At 38.4% G+C, this 16,662-nt stretch overlaps 1 protein-coding gene and 1 long non-coding RNA gene across 4 annotated transcripts in view; one reads left to right on the forward strand and one right to left on the reverse strand.

Annotated features, from left to right (window-relative positions):
• LOC124946845 (UPF0489 protein C5orf22 homolog) overlaps positions 1-16,662 on the reverse strand; it is a 447,955-nt gene that overhangs the window by 6,370 nt on the left and 424,923 nt on the right. The gene's annotated exons all lie outside the window — the stretch shown is intronic.
• Positions 1,901-10,314, forward strand: LOC124946848. 3 transcript variants are annotated; one of them, XR_007100209.1, is made up of 3 exons: positions 1,901-7,037; positions 7,113-7,672; positions 7,851-10,314. It is a non-coding gene; the product is annotated as an uncharacterized LOC124946848 (long non-coding RNA). The 3 variants fall into 3 exon arrangements; XR_007100208.1 differs by having other exon boundaries at positions 1,903-3,495; positions 6,539-7,228; XR_007100207.1 differs by having other exon boundaries at positions 1,908-7,037; positions 7,113-7,228.

A 16,662-nucleotide genomic window follows, 5' to 3' on the forward strand; every position in this document is an offset into this window, starting at 1 on the left:
TCACGATAACTTTGCTTCCTTTTTTTTTCTTTTTCTTTTTCTTTTCTTTCTTTTCTTTTCTTTTTTATTCTTTTCTTTTTTTTTTCCCTCAATTTTGTCGATAAGTCGACCGTAGAAACTGTTAATAATGTATTATGCTTTTAAACCGTCGACTCTCGAACTCTTCGATCGTCGCTGTAAAGAGAGGCAAAAGAAGAATTCAGATGATGGTCGTTTTGTTCGTTTTAGAATTTCGTTGAGTGTCGTGATCGAAAGCTGATAGGGAAAGAAAAAAAGAAAGAAAATGAGGAACGTCCATTAAAAAGGTAATTAGTAAGAAGGATCTGAAAATTCTATGGCGTATCGAGAATAAATTAATGTAATTATCTTTTGAGAATCGATGGCACTTCGTGAAACCAAAATGAATGATTAGAGTGAATTCTCAATTCACAAACTTTATTTTCATTCGATTAAAAAATTGAAATTTCGAGTGATATTTCTCTATCGTTTTTCACGTCAGTTTGAAACGTTTATATACCTATTTGATAATAATTGTTAAAAATAATTTCGAGTAAACGAATTGTCAACGTACAGCTTATTTACGTACCAATTAACTCACCTTCTTCTCACTGCGTTTTTTAAACTAGTTTTCTAAACGAACACTATTAATCTCTGCGGGTGGTTGGCTTTAATATGCTAAATACTTTGCCAGTTAACCCCTGAGATACGCATACATAAACGGGACCGTGTAAACGATGCTTCTTACGTATAATTATTATCGATTAATAACTTGAAATATTTAAATGGCTAAATATCTGAACACAATTTTTTATTATCACGATCTTAGATTCGATTAAATTCATACAAAAGGGACGAGCCGTTCATTCGGAATAAAATAAAAAGGTATAACCGTTGTCATTATTTTGTTCTATTGTGTTCTATTTTTTTGAAGATTCGACTCCGCCTTTGGCACATTCGAATGTCGAATTGGAACGCTCTTCTTTCGTAGATCATCCGATGGCAACGTGATCTCGCAAGAATTAACGAGCTCTCGTACGAATAGAGATGGGCGCATTCGTATGAACGCGTACGTGAGACAAGACAGAGTAGAGAAAAGAAGGGGCAAGAGAGAGAGAGAGAGAGAGAGAGAGAGAGAGAAAGAGTGAGATAGAAAGAGTAGAATTCGTTCGAAGGGTCTCGTCTTTCGTTCTTCTTTCGTAGATATAGTATTCCGTTTAGATTCTCAGGCACGGGCGTGAGTAAGTATGCAAATGAAATAACGAGGGAGCTCAGGGACGTGGTTAAATCGTGCTCGTGTCTCGCAAACTTGCTTTTCGACGATTATAAATCAAGTCGAACAAACTAATGCAAAGTAATATTGTCGGTTTGATATTTTATAATTATCAGCTGATGGATTTATTCTTATATAGAATAAGTATATATATATATATTTTTTTTCTTTAACTTTCTCTGAAAAAATAATATTTGTTATATATTTTTTTCGAAATGAGAAATAATCTGTAAGAAAAACAATTGTAGGGATCGACGATGGGTGGAGCGTAACTTTTTGAATGACGGCACTGGTTAGAGAGTAGAGAGGAGCCCATGAAAGGACCCATTACGCGTGAGCCGAACAAGAAAGGAGAAAAAACGACACATTGTGATGGTATGTATGCGTATGGGGTCGTACCACGTACCGTGGGACTAGAACAAAGGGTCGCGATAAAAACTGGGCATGAATCCAGGCCTTTGCAGTCGCCAACGAGAAGGAGAAGGAAAAGGAGGGAGAAGTGGGTCAGCGGGGGCCTTGTGCTCTTTCAAACCTGCTTCTACAGCTTCAGTCAACAACGTGCGTATTCGCTACACGTTCGTTTATTCGCAGCTCCGTTTATTTTTATCTATCATCAAATGTTAAATCTGCGAATTAATCGGAAGACGTCCGAGTGTTTAATATACTTCAAAGACAATTAGGCGACTTTTATTTAACAAGTGTTCTCGAATTCGTGTTCATCGTGAAAATGATAGTACACTCAGTATTTTTTTATTTCAAATATTTCTATTATTTGTCGACGGTTAATGGACAAGCGAACGTTTGAAAAGGACTGCTTTGTTCCGAACATTGTCCCAAAATGTGGTCCATTTCCGTCCTCGAGCTTTAATTCTCGTCTTAATATAAATATTTTTTTTTTTTTGCTCTCTTGAAAAGTACAAAGCTCGGTTCGAGACAATCGAAGAACGTATATTGAATGATATAAAGGAAATTTTTTTGCGCGCCTTCTGCACTCACGGACATGGTCCAAGGACACAAGCCATTTCGAAAGGAAAAGCGGAGTGGTTCGTGGAGTGGCGGATATTTAAGAACCGGAATTATCCCACCCCTCCGCACTCTTCTTATATTTATGCGCGTTTCGACCTATCGGCCTTCTACCTTGCTTTCGGAGCAAGCAGTTTTTAAGCGAGCGCCGGTCGATCCACTCCTTTTACGTGCGGGTTATTCGAAGCTTCTTACAAAATCGATTTTCGCATTTAAAGAAGACCGCGGTGTCATCTTCAAAGTTACGAGGCTGCCTGAGGATTTAACTGTAAAGGCAAAGGAAGAAAATTTCGAGTTTGTTCGGCTTTCGGGACGAGTCCTGGGATCGAGCCGATATCAAGGACTATTTTATTGGCGAGGGTGTTTTAAAGATGGCCGTTTCTATAGCAATGGCCGGTGATATTGTGGGGATCTGGAGCATTGGGGCATCGACGAACAAAACCTTCTTTTGCATAGGGTTGGCATAGGGTTGATTCGTATGTCCATTTAAAATGGAGAAAACGATGATTACGTTAGACTCATTGAACGAGTGGACGTAATATCTTCGTAATTACGGATTGGACAATTCGTTCTTCGAACTTTGATATGGTACAAATACAGAAAGAAAGGAAGAAGAAAAGCCTATGGCGCAAATGGATTTCAAGCCACAGGGTGCTTTTGAAAACGATGAAAAAGCTTCTTCTTGCGTCGTTCTCAGCTTCCGTCGTTTTTATCCCTTCACTTTCCATCCAACTCCCCACCCTCCACCATACACACCCTATCCTCCTCCGCCCACAGATCTTATGCTTCTTACTTTACCGAAGAACCTGCACCCTCGCCCTATCCATCTTAATATTATTATTTCATTCCGCGCGGCCGTTTTTCAGAATCTCCTTCCTCCCTTCCACCTACAACATTGGCCCTTTCCTCTTTCGACCTAATCGTGCGAGCGCGAATCTTCCTTCCCTTTTGCACTAAGAATTATCTTCCGTCCTTTTCTTTTCTCTTCGCCGCCCACATTCACCTCCTCGTCCTCTTCTGTCACTGGCACCCTCTACTTTCCACAGCACCATCACTTACGGATCAATAGGGTATGGAAGATAAACGCACCTAGATGGAGGTCGTTGGAGGGGATGCGACCGAGCAGGGAGAAATAAAGAGATAAAAAAAAAAGTGAGATAAAGCAAGGAGGAAACATGAAAGAGAAAGAAAATGTCAGAACGGTAGATATGTTATATTTTCGCGATACGAGATTTTTCTTTCGTATATTCGTTAAATTTTCTTTTTCTTTTTTTTTAACTCTAGTGTTATCATAGAGATTTCAATGTTAAAATGAGGATACGTAAAATATATTTGAAGCATATTTTTCGTCACTATCCAAAGTGTCTCGTGCAGAAACGAAGGGGAAGACGGAGGCACATTCACCGTCGCTTCTTTTATCGAAGGATGAGATGGAAGGCGGTCTTTCTTTCTTCCTCTTTCTCTCTTTCTCTCTTTCTCTCTCTCTCTCTCTCTCACTCTCTCTCTCTCTCTCTTTCTTTTTCTTTCTCTCTCTCTTTCTCTTGGAAGGGGGAAATCGTTAGGAAAGCGACATGCAAATTCGTTTGAAAGTTTCGTGCACCTTTTCCCACTTCCACTACCCTCTGGGCACGAAAAAAGCGGGACAAGGGTAGGCTGTGAGTTTTCATAAGAGATAGAGAAGTAGAGAGAAAAAGAAAGAATAAAAGAAAAAAAGAAAAAAAAAGAAAAAAAAAGGGAAGAAGAGAAAACGGAAGAAGAAGAACAAAGGTCATCGCAAATATTTCCCGCTCTTATCTACTGACCTTTTATCTGTCCGATATCGTAGCACAAAACTCGAAAATTAAAAATTAACAATAGGATAGTCGAAGAATGATTTTACGTAGATTTCAAGTACGGTCGCCCCTCAATCTCTGGGGAAATTTCGAGCTTTCTATTCGAATTCTCTCTTAGTCAAGATCAAAGCAAAAAATTTTGTCTGAACTTCTGACGTTGTTACGATCATGAATAAAATACTCGAATGAAATGATTCTTTTTTTACGTCGAAAATGTTTTTAAAAAATTTTTAAGCTCGTTCGAGCGTAATTTTGCGAACAAGTTTTTTCTTTTTTTTTTGTTTTTTTTTTTTTTTTTCTTTTTTTTAACTCGTCGCTTCTATAATAATAGCAAAAAATGATACGAAATTTTAAGATTCTCTCTCACTCGACACAGATTCAACGAGTGTTAAATATTTTTATTACCGAACGGAAGTATTATTATCGCGTTCGCGTCCTGTTCGTTAACGTTCAGAGGAAGAATTTCAAAAATTCAATGCAATAGGTTTCCCGTTCTGTAGATAACTGAAATTTCTATTTTTGCTCGTAGATATCTCGTTGGAATATTTTCGCGATCGTGTAATGCTTTTAAAACGTGGATTTGTAAAAATCTCTTCGAAAATGGGGTAGGCAAAGTAGAAAAGAAATAAAAAAGGGACGTGTAGGAGAGTGAAAAAAAATGTCGATTCGGTTGGTTTCGAATCACTGCAATCGCTTCCCTTTTAGCTCTTCTTTCCTTCTTTTTTTTTTTTTTTTTATCGTCCGCGTGCCGTCGACGTAGGGGCGAATGGCAATATACGAACAGAGCGAAGCCAAGCCCGTTTAATATCGCAGATCGAGGCACAAATGAATATTCATTAAACACATTTTTCCGATTTTAATTACATCCCCTAAGCGGATCTGGCCTGGGCTTACGCAGCGTTTCCCCCACTATTTTTTCCTTCTTCCTGCGTTTTCCTCCTCTCCTCTTCGCGTAGCCCTCCTCATCGGAAGAGATTTCTCTTTCTACTTTCTACTTTCTCTTTCTTCGTATCCTCGTCGTCCGCACTCTGCGTGCTCTTTAATGAAATCCCCGCGGACGCCATTATTAATATCACCGGTCTTATCTTTGAACGCAATAAAGAATTACTTTGTTATTAATTCCAATGTCCGTCTCTCCTTTTCCCTATCATCGAATAAAATTGGAATGCCAGAGGATCGGATCGAAAGACTCGTCTCGATTCGATGAGATACTTCTCGGTTAAGCCTACGGTATCTGTCTCAATTGAATTTAAAGACAGTCGAGAGAACTATTGCGGTGGAAGGGTGTCATTTCGATGACGGATACAAATTTTGCATTCATCCGTTAATAGACCGTAAAAAACAATTATTTTAATCGACAGTTATCCTTCATTTTAATCTTGATCCGGTATAAAGTATAAAAAAATAATACGAATCAAATCGATAGATATTTTTCCTTGAATTTGGATTATTTACGATGAACTACTTAAAATTTTTTCTATCTCCTCTATAACCTATCTACGAACCTATCTACCACCTCCTGCATATATCCGAATTTTTCTTTGTATCGCGTCTGGCCTGCTTGGCCTCACCCCTGCGCACACATATGACGTGATGGCGAATGGCGAATCGTGCACGCATGCGCTCGATATGATATTTCCTTTCTCGCGACGTACGTCTCACCCCCTCGACACCAGCAGCCCCCACCCACCTGGTTCTGGAAGACGATGGGTGGTTTGGCGATGGTGGTAGAGTAGCGGGCACGGCTCGACAAAGTAAGGGTGTTGCCAAGGGCAACGCTAACGAGCTCCATGAGCGACGTCAGACAGGGCAACACACTCCCATAGCACTATCGCCTCCTCCCTTCCTTCTACCGAGCGTCACGACAAACCCTCCTTCTCTCTCTCTCTCTCTCTTTCTCTCTCATTTTTTTTCTCTTCATTCTCCACCTCCTACAAACTTGCTTATGTATAAATACATCCCCTTACGCCGTTAGCAACCTCGATATGCGATGTCGCGATGTCGAGAAGTTCTCGGACTACCCTTACGAAGAGAGAACCTCTAGATGTAGAAAGCTACAAATATAGTGCCCTTCTCCATCTCTCCTCTCTATCCACGTGATTCTATATTCCTTCGATTCGAACTCACCTTTCATCTTCCTTCATTTATTTCCATTTACTATCTAATCCATCACGCTCACTCCATTCATCATACAATATATACATATATATATATATATATATATATATATATATATTTATGTATGTATATATACATATTATTTTTTCGTTTGTTTATTTTTTTTTTTTCAAAAGAAAATTTTGTTCATTAATACGTTATAGATTGGACGTAGTATTATATAGAGAGATAGATTAATGTTAGAAATAAAGAAGTTTCTATTTTATAAGACGTTTAAAAAGTTTTGTCTTTTCAGAAAGAGGTGTACGGTACGACAAGGGATCACTCGGTGCGGAGGGTGAATCACCGGGAGTTTATTGGCCACGACGCTCTGTGGCGGAGGAGGATTCGTCGGGGCGGGAAAGCAATTACGTAATCAAGTAATTAGTCCCTGACCTCGGGTAACAGGTTCCGCCTTGCTATTCAACCGACTTGACTTCCTCTCGAGACTCTTTCGATTTTTCTTTCTTTCTTTTCTTTTTTTTTCTTTTTTTTTCTTTTTTTTTTTTTTTTTATCTTGGTATGAACCTTCCAAAGGGAATCTAAGAATGACGATCTTGGCTATGTTTAATCATTGTTGTTAATTAGAACGATAAATAGCTTTTTTCTCATTTTACATTTTGTCGTTTGATCTCTCGCTGAATGTACTTCGATCAATTACATTATCTTTTCTCTTTCAAATTGGACAAAAGAAAAAAAAAAAGAAGAAAAATAAAAGAAAAAAGAAAAAAGAAAATAAGAAATTGGAAACACATGTATGTACATCTTTCGCTGAATATTTATTACAAAGTTCCTTTAACGTGGCTGCGTGTAATTTTTTCAACCTATAGATGACATCACCAGGATTTTATTTTTTGCCCTCGGAAAGCCTGGAGCACGCGGGTACGAGGGTGGAATTACGATTGGGGTTTGGAGCATAGAGCAAGGTAGAAAGAGGAGGTGAAGGGTAGGTATTGCGAAGGGTAGATATGGGTGAACCTTACTTATTGTCATATTTTAATATAACGACGGTGTAACAACGCTTCCACGGTTCGTAACATTTATTTCAATGCCAGACGCTTCTTCATTTTCTCTCTCTTTCTCTCTCTCTCTCTCTCTTTCTCTCTCTCTCTCTCTCTATCTACCTATCTATATATCTATCTATCTATCTATCTCTTTTTTTTCATCTTTTCATCTCTATAAAATCAAGCTAGATGTAATGTAATCTACGTTAGACATTGTTAAAGTTGTGATATTTTCTAGATTGATATAGCGCATTAAAAAGAAACAGTGAAAAATATTTTTTCATAAGAAAGTGAGTTTACTTTTTCAGTTGAGTCCAATCTTTGAAATTTTTATATTTTACCATGCGATCAAAACGAATTTTAAACTTCAATAAGTATATAAATAAGTACGTATAATATATACGCGTATGTATAAGCGTTTATAATTAGTTTTTTTTTTCTTTCTGTATTTCTAATCATTGTAAATATAATTACATTGTAAATATAATTTTGGCTACGACTTAGATAAGAAGAAAAATTATTGGATATTAGAAGAAAATGAGGTACGGTTTCTGTTTCTGATAGTTATTGTTGGGAATAAATTATCCGCCGGCTTTTCGATGCTTTTTGAAGAACGTGCAGCACCCACCGACGACTTGCACCTGGAAGAAATGAAGAGGATTGAAAGAACGGAGATACCCTCGCAGTCAAGGAGGAATGATCAACGAGGAGGACGAATCACTAGGCGGTGGAGTATTCTTTCTCGATCATTGTAGATGGCACAAAGCATCGTCCTCTTTTTCTTTCTTCTTACTCTCGTTCTCTCTCTCTCTCTCTCTCTCTCTCTTTCTTTCTTTCTTATTCTTTCTTACTCTTCCATTCTCTGTTTCATTCTCTTCTGTATCAGTTTTCCCTCTTGCCATCTCCACCCTGCTGGATAATGCCGGCCTGGAAATAATAATGCCTCCGCGCAAAGCACAATGCGACATTTTCTCTTGTTAAATTATCTCTGTGTCGCACTTTTTTGAGTCCCTTTTTCGTTCCAGCCGATTCATCATTCTCGTCTTATCCAGTCTTCATCTTCTCCCCGTCTTTTCTTTATCATTTTTCTTCATCGTTATTCGAAGCGGCTCATATTTCATATGTAGATCATAATTATTTTTACTTCTGCTAAATCCTCATATGTGTATATATATATAAAATGTATGTATATAGATATATATGTATTGAACAAAAAGAAAAAAATAAAAAATAATGAATTCGTATTACGAAATTTATGGTAAATAAAAATAACAGTAGGTATAATGCGTTCGAAATGTTATTGTTCGACGAAGTAAGCGTAGTGCTTTTAAAATTCAATTCCTATAATGCGGAAGGAATACCTATCTACCATTGATGGTACTCATAGCAGCGGTAACGGTAACACCCACAAGTCCAAACTCTAAGTTCCTTCTGTTTAACCGATGGGTAGGGTGACTGATACAGTCTATACCGCAAACGCGTCCAAACAAACTCAGACTGAGAGATTTAAGGAGCCTCACGTTTTGAGGGATTTGAAAAACAGCTTCCATCCCTCGTTGAGTCCAATTGAAATCCTTTGAAAAAATTTCGGCTAGAATGAAAATATATCGTCGAATTCGAAGGGATCGAAAGATTCTAATGTTTACGATTTCTTTTGGCTCTGTAAATTTAAAATATCAAATTTTTTCGATATATCTTCTCAATTATTTTTTACGATATATTATATTTAATTCAAGAAAAATCAATATCTATAATTAAAATATTATGTGATAGGCGACGCCAATGCTCCAAGGGGAAACTATTATCTCTACAGCAAGCATGATATCACGGGAACGAATATGTAAAAAATAAAATGGAACAGAAACGCATGGAATTCAAAAAGAAAGGAACATTTGAACGAATTCGTGATCGTTATCGAGTTTTCGATATTTTTACAAAGAGAGGTTTAAACTCGTGTGAGGAAACACGTACTACGGCTTGTCGTAAAATAATCCCCTATACCGGCTTATTGATCAGATCACAAGTCGTTGGAGCACACCAACCCTCCCCTTTAGTCCACCCCTCTCTTCCGCCGTTGCCGCCGCCTCCTTGCCACAGGGAACAGGGCATTTTTATTCGTGCAGTTTCACCCCCGTCGTTCCTTCCACTTCGGCTTTTCCTACCCCTCCTGTCTCTCGCTTGGCGACACGGGGGTGGTAAAGTCGTGGGAGCGCCATTTTTTATTTTACCTACGTCGAGCTACAGTCGCATGGAGATTCATTAATAACAAGCTGCCGCGGTTCCTACGAGGATTAGAGACAGACTGGAGAATGAGGAGTGACGGAGTGATAGAAAGAGAGAAATGTCTGTTCAAATCAATTTTCCGACGAATATCGGAGGAAAAAGAGAAGTAATTCGCACGGTACACCGGAGTCGACTTTGTGAAATATCAAAACGTTCTTCCATGCCTGTGTAAATAACGATAGGAATGCAAAAGTGATATGAGAAATTCTTATTCCTCTATAAGAGAAAGAATACGAAATAGATATATAACAACGTGCGACTAACGTAAATAAATTATCGTCGAAATTTATATCCCAATGTTATTATTTCTAATATCAAAATGGCGACTAGGAAGAGCAAGTGCGAATCGTCGAATATGATTTAAAGAAATTCAGTAGTAGGAGTTTTTATTATGCGCCAACATATATTACTCTCTCTCTTTCTCTCTCTTTCTCTCTCTCTCCACCCTCCCATCTTCCTCTTTTCATCTTTTTCGCTCCACCTCCCCCGCCGGCACTTTTATTCGAGCGGTCCTCAAGGTTGGTCCTCGTTCAGTGATGCCCGGAGGGTGAGTTCCTGCTCCTGCGACGAAGAAAGAGAAGTTTTGGTCTTCCATCGGAGACGGGAAAAACGAGAGCCCGAGGAGGATGAAGCATAGCTGGTGGGGGTCGGTTAAATAAGGAACAGAAATAAATAGGAAGGGAAGAAAAGAGCTCGTTAGAGGGTCTCCGCGAGTTTCTGAGTACCCAACTACCCTCCGACCGAACCCTCCTCTATCTTTCTCTCTCTTTCTATATATATATATATATATATATATATATATATATATATATATATATATTTCTCTCTCTTTCTCTTTTCTTCCTGTTTCTCTCTCTTTCTCTCTCTCTCTCTTTCTCTCTCTTTCTCTCTCTTTCTCTCGTTCTCTTCTTTCCCCCGCGTCATCTCTTCATCCTCTTTTCTAACCTCGCTCTCTTTTCATCCTTCCACGATCTCGACACCCTCTCGCGTCCCGATTTCAAGCAATATTTTCGTCGTTCCTTTTTATACTTTCCTTTTCGCTTTTTTCCGCGACCGAATTTCTAAAAAATGAATTCATTCCGAAGTACGCAGTAGAATGATCTCTCTTTTTCTTCCTCTTTCTCTCTCTCTCTCTCTCTCTTTTCTATCTGTAGAAACCAAAGATATACACAAAAAAAATTATACAATAATTTTGTACTCTTTAATATAATGTAACTTTAATTAACGTATACCAATAAACCGAGCTCATTTGTTCTCTGTTCGTGTTAAAATTTTTTTGTAGCAATTTAGAACAATTGATAAGGAGTTTATCAATTTAAAAAAGTTCCTCGAAGATTTCGTTTCTATGAAAAATGTTATTAATAATAAGCCGGGTACTTGACGAAAAAAGCTTTTGACGATGGGCCATTAATCGTTTCGAAATGCTTAAAATTTTAACGAGTTAATTTCTCCCTTGTATATTCACCCACGGTCTTGTAAGAGGACAGCAACTAACCCTTTTATCAAATAAGAGAGGGTGGGAAGAAGGAAGGAAGGAAGGAAGGAAGGAAGGAAGGAAGGAAGGAAGGAAGGAAGATGGTCGTCGCAACGAAGGGTCGGTCAGATTTTGCGAAGGGCTTTTCGTTGGTGAGTTTAACGGGCTTTTGCTAGCCGACGTGTATCAAGGGTTGAGGGAGGGAGGTGGCGGATGGAGGTGGTTTAGCGAGTTACGAGCAATTGCCCACCTCCATTCTGCGCCATTGCTTCCTTCTTTAACCGGCCAGTCACCTTCTCCCGTCGAGAGGCAAACCTTCCCTTAGTTTCGAGGAGGCTGCGAGGGTTGCGGTTGATAGAAACTGATGAAAATTGCGTGATTAACCGAGACCATCTCCCTGGCTCATCAACACGCTCCTGCGACCACAAGGATTGGCATGCCTTCGGGTTATTTAGTGACGGACAATCCCGAAGGACTATAGAAACGTTCTCTCTTCTCTTCTCTTACTTCAACTCGATACTCAAGAGAGAAAGAGAGAGAGAGAGGGAAAGAGAAAGATTTCTCTTGAAAAGCAGTCCAATATCCCAATCAGTTTCAATGGACCAAACGACCTGTTTTCTGTTGTATCTTCGTCCATGCTTACTACCGGACGAGCAAATATATTGAAAGATCGCGTTTACTATGAGGTTTGGGGATTCTCATTGAAACGAAAAGACCGAAAAAGATTGTGACTTTCCTTATTTTGTTTTGTAATTTTTTCATTTATTTCTCTTCTGGACATTGATGTTTTATTTTATATATTTTCTATTTTTTTTTTATTTATTTATTTATTTATTTCTTTTTTGTTATTTTGTTATTAAAAATAACATATGAAAATTGTAACGTTGAAATTTTCGATATCTTTTAGTTGGCAGGACGTTTTCTTGAGAAGTCGTAAACGTTATCGGGTAGACGTTGGTAAGGGTACGTTAATAGTCTCCGTTGGCCCGAACTATAGGTCTTCGTCTTTTTATCCCCTTTATTCCACTTAAATCTTCACTGGATCGAATTATCCGACAGTCGCAAAATTACGCGAGCAGAATCAGCGCGAGGAGAGAAACCGAGCGAAAAGCTTAATACGGATAATACGCGGTCGATTGGTTCAATTAAACGAGACCGAACGAATTCGCACGTTTAGTTGTCTATAATTCTTGTAAGAATTTCGATATAAGAGAGAGAGAGAGAGAGAGAGAGAGAGAGAGAGAGAGAGAGAGAGAGAGAGAGAGAGAGAGAGAGAGAGATAGTACTCGCACAAAAAGCGTACACTTCGTACAATTTTTTTGTTGGTAAATTTAGTAATATTTTTATTAGGGTATACGCGTAGTGTACTCACAGGACGAAAATCGTTAGTATCTCGGAGTTTTTTTTCTTCTTCTTTTTTTTTTTCTTTTTTTTTTTTTTCATATTTCTCAGCCGCCTTTCCTGCTTCAAGATACGGCGTAATAGTCCCGTTGCTATCTGGCATTGTAATCGGAGGGTGGCAGCATGGCTTCCTGCCGGCGTCCCAGAAAAATTCACGTGGCATCGATATTTGATGATACCGATGGGTGGAGGGTACGTACATTCGACGATGGTTAAGAAAAGAGTGGGGGGGGGGGTAGGGTGGGGCAGGATAACGATCATATTTATTTTCTTCTTGGTTCTTTTTACTCCGCATGAAAAGTTCAAGCTGACGTTTTTGTTTAAAAATCTACTATTTAATAATTAATGCGTTCTCAAAAAAGAGAGGATAAAAGTTAAATAAAGAATATCAAAATGTTTTAAGTGGCATATCTTCTGAACGATTATAACATCGTGGAGGTTGTAAAAATAAATGGTATGGATATAAAATTTGAAATCGGTGTAGTATAGTATTAGTATATATAGGTATAGATATATATATACCCTCTTAACTAAGCGTTACGAGAAGCTTTTCAGTTAACCACGAAACACGTGGCGCCTCGGCCTTGAAGTTTCAGCCCTCCTCGTTCTCGGTAACGGTGGGGTAATGTAATCGGAGTCGCCTAAGTACATTAACTCAGAGGCACGACGGGATATCCCGTTCCTTCGTGGACCACTCTAATTGTCCCTAGCGAATAACTACATATAACCATGGTATCGCCCTTTACCTTTCTTTTTTCTCACTTCTTATGTACACAACATTAATTTACGATCCGTCATTCAATTAATAAAAGAGCAAATATCCTGCTAAATATCGTATTACTTTGAAAACTTTAATGAAACGAAAGTGCATATGTATAACCGTCAAAGAAAATTTTTCATATCGAGATCTTTGAAAAAAATTTTGGAGACGAAATACGATCAAAAGAAAAAAAGAAAAAAAAAAAAGAAAGAAAAGAAAAGTTATTATTTTCGGCGTGCGATATAGATACAAACGCGTTTACCGAAGACAAGTGTTCCGAGCTTTCAGTCAGTATTTAACTTTGAGCGAATGGTCAAAGGAGTTAACGATGTGGTTAGACGATGACGCGACAAGGTGACCGTCCATTGAAATATAAAGAAAAGCATCACGGATAGAAGGAGACTCTTCTGACGTGAGCCGAACCATGAATTGGGTTCAATATTCCGGAATTTCGAAGAATGGCCGTATGGCTTCTGGATCGGCTTAAGAGCAGACCATCTGGAAGATCGTGTCTTCCAAAAGGAGCGGTCACCCTTACGCGTACCTTGTTAATACGTCTAAACCTATGATGATGTAAACGTCCAGAACGGACTTCACGAAGCGTAAGATCGTACGGTCCTTTGACCGTACATAAATAATACCAATCGAACTGGGTAAATCTTCTAAATGATACTTTATTAGCCAAAGAAACGATGAATTTTCAAATTTAATTAATAAGAACGAAGAAGAATAGAGGAATCGATGATTAAGGATATGTAAATCTCGATAATGATCGAATTTGAAAATTGCGTAATCATTGTTCGAAAAGAAGGAACTCGATGAAGGTAGAAAGAAAAAAAAAAAAAAGGTACGTTCGAAGAAGCGATTGGTCGAGAGAAAGGCCCGGTGTCGGTTGCGCGATTTCGCCTGCGGGCGACATGTGGAGTGGACAGCAGGTGATCTCGATAACGTGTAAGTACGCCTGAACTGTGCTTGTATATGGTACATGTATATATAGAAGCACGTACTACGGTAATTCTCATACACCTAATGGCACCCACGTGAAACGGCTCTATCATAGATTCGGAAATTCAGAGAATAACGAGAAAGGAAGAGGAAGATCGATTAGTTACCCTATCGATTTCGTGTCTCACCAAGCCGGACGTAGCTGGACGGGGCCGGTCTCGAGACGACTCGACACTGTTTACGAAGCGTCGCTTCACCGACGACGAGTTAATGGCTTCGAAACATTAACTTAATTGCTCGTCGCGTCATACCTGTGTACTCGCGTTTCCTTTTACGACCAACTCGTGCCTCTTCCTGTTTTTTTTTTCTTCTTTCTTTTTCTTCTTTCTTTTTTCTTTCTATCTCCTTTCTTTCGGTTACATCGATGCCATAATGTAAGCTACATCCTAAAGGAAAACGATTATTCTTTGTCTTACTCCTTTGAATATTTCTCAGGTTGAATTATTTTTATTATCCTTCGAATATATAAGTTATGCCTTTTACTTGAAATATATATGACTCTAACAAAACACAAATATGTATCTATCTTTGATATTACGCTAAGCCGATCTCTTTTCGAAGAGCTGTCAGGTGTAAAAGAAAGAAAGAGAAAGAATTCTCGAGTTCATGGAAATAGGAGTGCTATCGAGAAGAGAAAAGCGGCAGGAGAGAGAGAGAGAGAGAGAGAGAGAGAGAGAGAGGGAGAGAGAGAGAAGTGGTAGAACGGAGAAGGAGGGTCGAAGAGGGTCCTTGGCTTTCGCGAGTATTATCTTGTCAGCGCAGATAACGACACCTTGGCGTCGTTCTATAGCTCTCATCAATTATAAATCCCAGTCAGCTCTCACCGCTGATCGCGATATTCCAATCCTACTCCGTAATCGCAGATGGAAACGTCTCGTTATCTCGCCTGTTCACTATTGCAACGAATGGCTACTGTGAAAAATTTCTTTGTGAAAGTGAAGGGAAGATAGAAAGACATCTTCCTTTCATCGAATCTCATCCATGCATTTGTATTAAAACGACAATTTTCAAATTTTTATTCTTTACAAAAAAAATCTCTGTTAATTTTTAAACTTCATTGCGAAAACTTTGAATTTGTGATTATTATTACGTCATTGATATAGAAGACGTATCAGTGATACCAATGCGGTCACGTTGTATGCCGGAATACCTACGTTACGGCGTAAGCATTATGTAAATCCAGGAGCTGTCAACCCTTCTCCGGTTCCACGAGCCCGGCTTTCGCTCGAGTATATTTCGTTGCCTGACTTCAGGCGCTAATGAAAATTCAACGCTTATTTTTACAGTCTCACTGTAGAAAGAAATCTTTATCTTCTTTAACATTACAACGACCATGGGATATTTGATTTTCTTTTTCTTTTTTGCTTTTCTTTTTTGATATTGTTTTATATCGTATTAGAAGTTAGTTTTATAAAAACTGAAATAGAAATTATTTTTCTTCTTCTTAAACTAATTTATAATATAATCGTGAACTTTTGTTTCAAGTAACCAGATATTTTTAGAAATCTGATGAGATTTCGGATTTGAAAAAAAAATTTTGCGGTGAGAAAAGGTGGATGTTAGAAGGGTAAGTTTTACCTAAGGTTACGAATAATCGCCGCTAGGATCGCCATCATCGAAAAAAGTTACCCTTCAGAAAAGTATTCTACTGCATCGATGCGATCGAGTTTCTAGGGGGTTGAACTGTTTTATCGACATTGCGGTGTTCTCATAAGGGTGAGAGGTATCCTTTATAGTCTTACCACCAGATCGATCTGGCGTGTCTTGGAATATAGAAAATATGAGTCTACTCTTCCGTATAGAAATTCTGCGAAGAGACAAATTGTATTGACAAGAAAATAAAAAAGAGAAACAGGAAAAGAAAAGCGATTGATACATGTCTACATCTTTTTAAGAGGTACGGAATTAAATTTTAATTACGTTTAAAAAAAAATCGAGGTACCTTCGGTCTTCGCTCGGCACGCTCGACTTTTCCCTTCGGGTTTTCCCTTCGCCGTGATTAAACTTTATGAGACGTCATTAGCCTCTTCAACGCCTTCTCTTGACTTTCCCTTTTCCGTTATACCAATGTAAAGGAATTATATACTTTAATAACGAGGTCTTGATTTTCTCTTCGATATCTCACGAGGAATGCAATTTTTATTCAGATATTTGACGATAAATATCATTCGTTTATTCGATATTCCTCGTTTGATATGAACGTATCCATAATAATTTTTAATTTTCATTTAAATGAACGTGATAAAAGTGTACTCACGAAAATCATATATACTGCGTGATTTTGAAAATCAAAGACTTTGCGCAAGTGCAAACGCAAGCGCACCCTTTCAGATATTTTCTTTCTTTCTTTTTTCTTTTTTTCTTTCTTTTTTTTTTTTTTGCATAGGTACATAGACACGTAAAGGTAACGTAACGTAAACTCTCTTTCTTACGGTCGCTGCTAGGGATATATG

Source organism: Vespa velutina, chromosome 2 (genome assembly GCF_912470025.1).
Source record: "Vespa velutina chromosome 2, iVesVel2.1, whole genome shotgun sequence".
NCBI classification, from domain to species: Eukaryota; Metazoa; Arthropoda; class Insecta; order Hymenoptera; family Vespidae; genus Vespa; species Vespa velutina.